This window comes from Gavia stellata, chromosome 14, assembly GCF_030936135.1.
Source record: "Gavia stellata isolate bGavSte3 chromosome 14, bGavSte3.hap2, whole genome shotgun sequence".
NCBI classification, from domain to species: domain Eukaryota; kingdom Metazoa; phylum Chordata; class Aves; order Gaviiformes; family Gaviidae; genus Gavia; species Gavia stellata.
This window is the reverse complement of record NC_082607.1, coordinates 1,482,610-1,491,049: the sequence shown is the minus strand read 5'-3', so window position 1 is coordinate 1,491,049 and position 8,440 is coordinate 1,482,610.

Genomic DNA, 8,440 nt, shown 5'->3' with positions numbered 1-8,440 from the left:
CGGTGACCGGGGATGCTCGCAGGGATGGATACAGACTTAGTGACAGGCCAGCGTAGAGCGGGACCGCCAGAGATTGGCAAAGGAGAAAATTCACCGTCTGACTCAGGGGCTGTATCCCACCATGCTGAAAGCTTGCAGCCTGTGCTGGGAGGACAGTGGGGATTTTCACCGGCCCCAGTGCAGAGCCCTGCAGAAGGGAGGTTCTCCAGTTTGCACAGCCCTGGGGTGGGTTGGCTGCTCCGTCTCTCCCATGTTTCTTCCCTTGTGCCTCCCAAGCAGCTTTTCTCAGCCCCTGGAGAGGAGGGCGGTTGGGGCACGCTGCCCAGCCTGGGGCACTGCCCGCACAAGGGCTTTTGTCCTTCCTGGTCCTGTGGCCGGTCACAGGGAAACAGGAGGAGGTTATCATCTCTTGTGGTTATTATCAAATGACAGGCTTTTCTGCTGAGCATTTCTTTCTCTCGATGATGACGGCTGCTAAAAGGCTGCCAGGTCAGGGCGGTGGCTGCTCGCCCTCTCCTGCTCCTTCATGAAGGATTTCAGGAGCATCTTCTGTGTCTGGGCTCATCGGGAGCCGACCCTCCGTTCCTCCGGCTGGGGACAGCAGCAGCACAAGGCACCGTCAGGCCGGCTTGGGGCCAGCTCCAGAGAGATTTTAGCCCAATTTCCAGCCCCTCTGCCACAGACACCATCTGCCAAGCCCACCCCGACGTGTCTCACAGTCCCCGCTCAGCCTCCGGTCCCGCATCCTCCCCAAGCGCAGCCTCGCCACCGTTACTGGAGCCTGGTTTCCCAGAGCTGCTGGGCACACGGCGCACGCTCAGCGTGTGCGCGAGCGTCCATCTGTCCCCCGGTAATAACTTTGAGTCCACTGGCTAATTTTAACCAAATCTGACAGGCCTCTCGAGCACGTCATTCCAGCAAGTTTCCAGCGAGACAGATGCATGATAGCAAGGCAGCTACCCGATGGGAAGCTCCAGTGCCCAGGCTCAGGGAAACATTAGGAGGGTTTTGGGGCTAGAACTGCCTTTTCAAGGCAGGGGAAGAGTTGTGCACAGATGGACCCCTTGTGCCCCATGGCTGGGCAGTCTGACCAGCCTGTGCCAGGGCCCCCGACGGGGCAGGGACTTAAAAGGGGTCTTTGGATAAAGACAAAGGGTCTCAGCTTTCCTGCAGCTCCCTGCAGCCCCCCACCCTCTTTGCTTTCCCAGCCCCCCTGCTCATCTGTCAGCTCCTCTCCCCCGGCCAAGGCATTCTTCAGCACCAGCCTATTCCTCGGTGATGAAACGGCCACTCAGCCGCTGCCAGGCGAGAGACAGTGACCTTGTGTCTCCCCTCTCAGTCTCCTGAAACAGCAGCTGAAAGATGGGGACAAGGTCAGTGACTCCTGCCGGCAGGTTTATTGCCGAGGAGGGGTGAGAGCTGGTCTCCAGGCTTAGCTGTCAGTGCTGGCGGGGATGCTCTCTGAGATGCTACAAGCACACGCAGAAGCATGCCTCCACCTCCCTGGCTTGTGGGGCGCTGGTAGGACAAGGGGGAGCAGCGTTTCACTGCAAGACGATGGGGCTGGTTTGGGATGGAGGGCTGGATAAGCGTTTATTCCCCTCCATCCCTCCATCTTTCTGTGCTTTTCCCCACCTTCACTGGCTGCTACCACAGTCGTAGCGGTGGGGCCATGGGGGACCCATCAGAGAGGTGGGACACCATGGTAATGGCAGGCAGCATCCATCGCCTGCCTTCGGGTCAGCGTGGGCTCTGTGGGCTAGTGCGGTAGGTACAGCAAGGTCTGTGACCCACCGCTGCGGGTCTGCACCCTTCCCTCTCCCTCTTCCTTCACCTCCCTCCGCATGACGTCAGAATGATCTCAGTCCTTCCTCCCCTGCGGGCACACACAATATCTGCAGCGCAATGTCCAGGGTGGATAATCTCGCCAACTTTTACATATGAAGCGGGAACTGGGTCAGCTGCGCCGCGATGGGAGCCGAGGCGGCAGAACCGGCACTCGCGGTCACCAGTGATTCAGAGGGTGGCGGTTGCTTCCACTGAGCCGGGGCTGATTCAGCGGTGCCAGGGGTGCCGCGCTGCTGCAGGCCCAGTCTTTTGGCCATTCCCTTTTCATTGGAAACAACGGGGGGTGGGTGGGGGGGTGGGTGGGTTCAGCAATTGTACCCATTTAAAGTAAACCGGTTGCTTTCATGTTATACAGGGAGTGCGAACCCCAGTGTGGCAGCCAGGCATCCAGCGCATCCCCTGGGAGAACTGGGCAGCTCCCCATGCCGGTACTGCATCCTGTTGAGCCCAGAGCATCGCCCATCTCCCTGGGGAGCAGGCATTGCACGAGGGCCCGGGCAGAGCAAAGATCTGGTCCTCACAGCGATGCTCTCGCTGGCGTGCATCCCCAGGTGCCACCACGCATCCTCCGTATGTCACGGTGCAGGAATGTCCCCTGTGGGACCTCCCTTCCCTGGCCACGTCTGTTGCCTGCAGCCAGATACGGACATCACCGTGACGGGGCCTCGGGGACAAATACCCTGTTTGCAATAAAATCCTGCTTCAAAGAGTTACCACAACTCCCGCGATAAAAAAAGAACTCGACTGTCTGTAACAGGTTTAAATCCATCACCAGGAGATTAAATTCTAAAGGGATTTTAGCGTTCAATATAAACAGCAGATTCTTAAGTACCTCTTCATTTTCTGCGTTTGGGAAAGACACAGAAAGGCCTAAAATCCTCCCAAATCCCTTAGCATTATTGCAGCCCTGAGAAGAGATGGGCCAGGCATTGGGCGATGGTCTTGTGCCCGCGGCAGGGTGCTCCCCGGGGGGGGTGGTTCAGGACTGCACTTGAGGCCGCGATGACGGGGCTGCATTTCCTGACTAACCGCATCGGGAACAGGAGAACTGGAAGGTCCCCAGCTCCCTCGGGGCAAAGACACATCAGAAATACCAGGAGTATTACGGCTGCATCAGGGAGCTCCCTGTCTGGAGCAGGGAGAAGGGGAAAAGTGCTGGGAAAGCTGCTGGTGAGGAGGGACCGAGGACGCAGTGGCCAGCGTGGAGCATCCTGGGGGGGCGAGGGAGGTGTGGGGCAGCTGCCCCCCGGGTGGGAAGGTGTGGGGCGCTGGGTGCCTCTGGTGATCTGGCTGGAAATTTCCCATGAGCTGTGCACATCCCAGATGAGGCCAGCATGACGATGCCTTGACGAGACACCAGCCTGCAGTCAAATTCCTGCTCAGGCTCTTTGTCTTCACCTGGGTGCGGACCCGAGTCGGAAACCAATCCACCGGGCGTGGCGGCATCCCGCTGTCTGCGGGTGCCTTCCACCGCCCCGCTTTCATCTCCTCCACCCCCAGCTACGCTCTCATGGCTGGTGGTTGGTGGGTTGATGGGCTCAACACCTCCCGCCGCAGCCTCGGAGGAGGCGAGATGCCAGACATTCCCCCCCTGGGCCAAGGTGAGCCCGGCTGGCTTGCATTGCCTGAGTCACCCCCGGCTCGCCCTGCTGCCGGCCCCGGGACTGGCAGCAGCGAGGGCAGAGCTGGCACTGCCAACACGGCCGGCACTGGCACCTCTGGTCCTGCCGATGGGGAAGCGGCAGCCAGTGGGAAACGGGGGCTGCTATCCTGTGCCTGGGCGACGGCAAAGATTTCCTCCAAGGCCACCAGCTGTCTTGGTTCCTCTTCTGGCTTTTCAGAAGTGTCCCTCCTGAGTTTTTAAATTGTTTTTTTTTCTTACTTTTACCTTGCAAAACTTAAAACTAATAATAAAACTGCAGCAGCTCAACAGGTGGACCCACAGTGCCCATCTCACCTTGTTGTGGCCAAGGCTCTCCTTGCCCACATCTTGGATGCTGCAGCGGTCCCCCGGCAGCAGAAGCCAGCGTGGAGGCTCAGGGGCTTCCCTTGAATTTCGGGGAGGTGAGGGACTTCTGGTCTCCTCACTCATCTTTGCCTCTCAAAAGCCACCACCATGGGCCTCTTGCCTTGCCACATGCTAGAACTACCCACAGTGCTGGGACTCAAGGACAGCGAGGGGTTAACGGAAATGCTGCTTTGAAGGCGATTTCTCTTTCATTAAAAAAAAAACCCAAACAAAGCAATGTATTTCTGTATGAAAATAACCCAACCAATGAAAAAGGAACCACCTGAATGCTAAAAGCTTGCTCTGAACTCCTTCCCCCCGCACCCCGAGTAGCTTCTTCTGCATAGTTGCTATGAACCCAGCCACAAAGAACTGTTTGGTCTTGTAAAATTCTGCACCAGTGGCCAGAGCCCAAGTCAGAGATGCCCCTGAGCAACGTTACCCCAGACGCCTCGGCTTCCCGGGACGTGTCCCAGGCTGGACCCGCCTGGCAGTTTCGCCCGGAGCTGCCCGGAGGGATGGGGAGCGGGTTGGAGCAGCCGGACCCTGTGGCTCATTGCTCCTTTGACCTCTTGGCCGGTGGGTGAGTGGGACCTGTCCACGGAGGCAGTGAAGAGGCACCTTCTCATGGAGAAGCTGAACTTAATGCAGCTGGAATGGGGATTTGCAGTTGAAGTCGGGTCCTTGGCCATCCCGCTGGTGGGAAGACAGAGCCCTGTCCTCCCTCCAGCGCGCTCAGGATGCCAGGCGAACCCGGGCTCTGGTCCCTTTGCCTTGCACCGGGAGTGGAACGGGGCTGAAGTGGCAGTCCTGAGGCTGGAAGCAACAAAAATAGCGACTGGATGTCATGGAAGCTGTTTGCAATCAGCCCGCGCGCTGGAGTCGATGCACATGAAACGTATTTTGAGCAATTATGAAGAGCGAACAAATTAGTAAAGAATCAGAGTCTGTTCATGAACAATTCACAAGCAGGAAGAAAGAAAAAAGGGCAAAATGCTTTGAATAAGTTGTTTGCTATAAATAGTTTGCCCAGTTTGAAGACTGAGTGACAAACACAGTCAAGGGAAGGCAAGGATAATACATCACAAAATGTACTTTGTTCATTTATTTGACAAGTGTAGCGAAGTTTTAATTATTTATGATTATACTTCATAATGTGCTAGCACATGTTCTGAAGAATATTTTAGTCTTAGTAATCTGAGACCTTGCTGCAGCACTGTCCGGGCTATTAAATCCCTGCGGCTCAGCGGGGAGCGGAGGACCTTCCACGCATGTGGAGCCTGGAGCGTGGGAATTAGTGAGGAGAAGATAAAGTCCCACTGTGTTTGTAACCCAGGTAAGGAACCGCATTGCTTGAAAATACCGAATTGTGAACCTGACAATATGCCTTTAATCTTTGTCACTTCACATGCCAAATCCCAGAAGTGCTGAATTATTAAGTCTAAAGTTCCAAAATAAACTCTCACTCAGAAGATTATTTCCATATCATTTGAAATTTCCTGCTCTAATAACTCCTGCACTCGGTCTGTCTCTTGCCCTAATCCTGTTTCGAAAGGCTGAGCCCAGCCCTGGGCCAGAGCAGAGCCCCTGGGGTGGGCTCACCTTCCCCTTCCCTCCCCAGATAAACCTCCATCCCCCAAACTGCTGACGGCTTAATTATCGCTTGGGATAATTAGCACGAGGAACCAGACTGAGTCCTCTCCAAACTCATTTCACTGAGGAAATCAATCTGATCCCTCCCAAAGGGCTCTGCTGCCAAACTTAATTCCAAATAATTTAACAGAAAAGTTCTTTAATGTTTCAAAGGGGTGAATGCAAGGAGATGGTGACCGGCCCGTGGCACTTCGCAGATGCCGCTGGCTGGATGCCTGCGCCCACCCGGGTCGGGCAGCCCCTCGCAGGGACCACGGCGCGCCGGGGGCTGTGGCCTCGGTGGGCAGCGGGTGCTCAGAGCGGTGCGAGCGCCCGGCTCTCCCCACTCCGGTAACCCAAATCCCACCCGGGGATGCTCCAAAGGCCGCGGTGCGGCTGGGGGGGCCGGGGTCCCCCAGCGGGAGAGGTGCCGGTGGAGAGGGGATGGGGAGCAGGATGGGCAGCGCTGCTCGCAGGCAGGGAGCAGGCAGGAGGTGGGCGCTGCGGGACGTGGGTGGGCGCAGGGAAGGATTGGACCCAGACAAAGCTATTTTTTGCCATGAAAAGGAAAACTACGCCTTTGCTCCCTGGATTATATATATGTATGTTTTTCCCCCTGCAGTAACTGGAGAATAGAAATAAAATACTGAATTATTAACTCTAATTACCCCCAGAATTACTTCAATAACAGTGCAATTTCACAGACGGCTGCTGCGAAGACAATATGCAGGGATAAAAGGAGGCAGAGAATCCACTTCCACCACAGGAATGTTTGCAATTTATTATTTTCACATTAGCCCTTTTTTTCTTTTTCAGTTTCCTCATCTTTTCCTTAGCGGTGGTCAAATTTCAAACACTCCGAAGCATCATCCCGATGTGTGGCTACATCTCGGGTGTATCCCGACCCCTCCAAGCTGCAGAGCTGGGCTGGGGATTGCGCAGGAACTGGTTCGCTTGGGAGTGGCAGGGATGGAGCTGCAGGGATGGAGCTGCAGGGATGCTCCTGCGCTGGTTCCTTCCCCGCTCTGCCACCCGTCCATCCCGGTGGCACCGGTGGGTCCAGAGTCTCCCGGCTGCAGGGTGACCTGGCTCCCCGCAGCCCCGGTGGGGGGGGGACACACGCTCAGCACAGCGTTTCTGAGCCTGATGCTTCAGACTTCCTGGGTTTCATTACAAATCCGTAACCAATCCTGTTTAATACCACTTTGCATGTGTTATAAAGGAAGTTGTGTTAAGACTATACCGTATTGGTCCCCTCCTCCCTCTGTGCAGGTGTGGCTGATTTTATTTTTATTGGCTTTCTGCATTTGCGTGGGCTCCATCAAGTTTTTCAACAACCAGAAAACTTTGGGAACTTGAAAAGATTAGATGTGAAACTGGGAAAATGTCCCCCAGTGCTTGCGGTCCAGCCTCGACAGCAGTGCCGGGGCCGGGACAGCCTCTCTCCTCGCCAGGGTCGGGGGTCCCTGGCACAGCCTCTGCCAGCGCCTTTGCCTCACCCGTCACTGGCACGTCTCAGCTGGCACTTGGGGTGTCTGACTCCTGTCCAGTGTGGTTGAAGTGTGTGCTCTTTCTCGCGGCTCGGCTCACTGTCGGGTACCAGGGCACGAGCAGAGCTTGGCATCGCAGGGATGCTCGGGCCCCATTTCCACAAGCAGGTTAATCCAGAGCAATTTGTGCTCTGCTCCACTGCTCTGTACCTGAACCGCAGCTCAGGGCCATGTCCTGCAGCTTTTCACAAGCACTAAATCAAAGGGGGCTCCTGGAAGGGGGGCAGGAGGGGGAAGGGGAAGAGAGGGAAAAAAATGCACTTTACACTGGAATGTGACCAGCCCGGGTAACTCAAACCAGAAGGCAGTCAGTGGCAAGCAGGCAGCTGGCAAGCGGCTCGCTGTGCTGGCATGGCCGCAGAACTGACCTGCCAAAAGCCTCTCAGTACTGCATGAAAAAAAAAAAAAAAGAAACTCAGACCAAAAAACATGATAACTTGGAGAGCAGCATCCCTCTCCTCCTTCCGCTCCATGCCGGCAGCTCGGGGCTGGGAGCCCTGCATCGCTACGGTGGAGTGAGTGATTTCAGCGTGCATCCCAGTGACAAGGGTGCAGAGCTGGCTGGTGGGGGATTTTGGGGTGGGAAAGTGATGGGTGCTGTGTGAAGGTCACAGGCTGGGCGATAAGTACTGCAGAGGGGCAAGCCAGCTTCCCAGCTCCAAGCTGCCCTTGTGGGACCCTGGCAGGGCTTCGGAGGAGAGCCGGGCTCCCAGGGAACCCTGCCATGAGGGACAGGGGATGGAGCGTGGGATCTCACCTGCACACCCATCCCGAGCTGCTGGAGAGTGGTCCGGTGTCCCGGTGCCGTCTCAGTCCTCATGGGTGGGATGATGATGGCAGTGCTGCTGCATCCAAAGCAGCTCATACTGCACCACAGCCGGGTGCTCCTGCCATCCGATTACTGCATGTCCCCCCACCGCCGGAGCAGGGTCCCAGCCTGGCACCGGGCATCCTCTCCGGGGCTGCACCCTCTCCCCTCCCTTCTGCCTGCTTTACCTCTCCAGCTCCCGTTCTGGCTCCCGGCAGGTCCGAGGGCCTCAGGAGGCTGAATGAGCCACCGGGACCAGGGCAGATACCACACACATGCAGGTGCCAGCAGCTCTGACGGCTCCATCCCTGGCTCCCTCCTCTTTGTGCTGCTTGTCCCAGTTACGAGGGGGAGGAGAGACGGCAGGTCTCCCCCCGCTCCACGTGCACTGCCCTTGCCGTGCTGCACATCCCTCTTGCCAACAAGCACTTAAGTGGAGTACATCCAGCTTTCCCCAGGGAGCAGACGTTTCGGCAGAGATCAGCTATTTGAGTAGCTGGCTTTGAAACGGGAAGGGAAATCCCCAGACTCTGGCAGGCTGCTGCGGATGCTGCCGAAACGCTGTGAACTCTGCACTCCAGGGCTTTCATATAT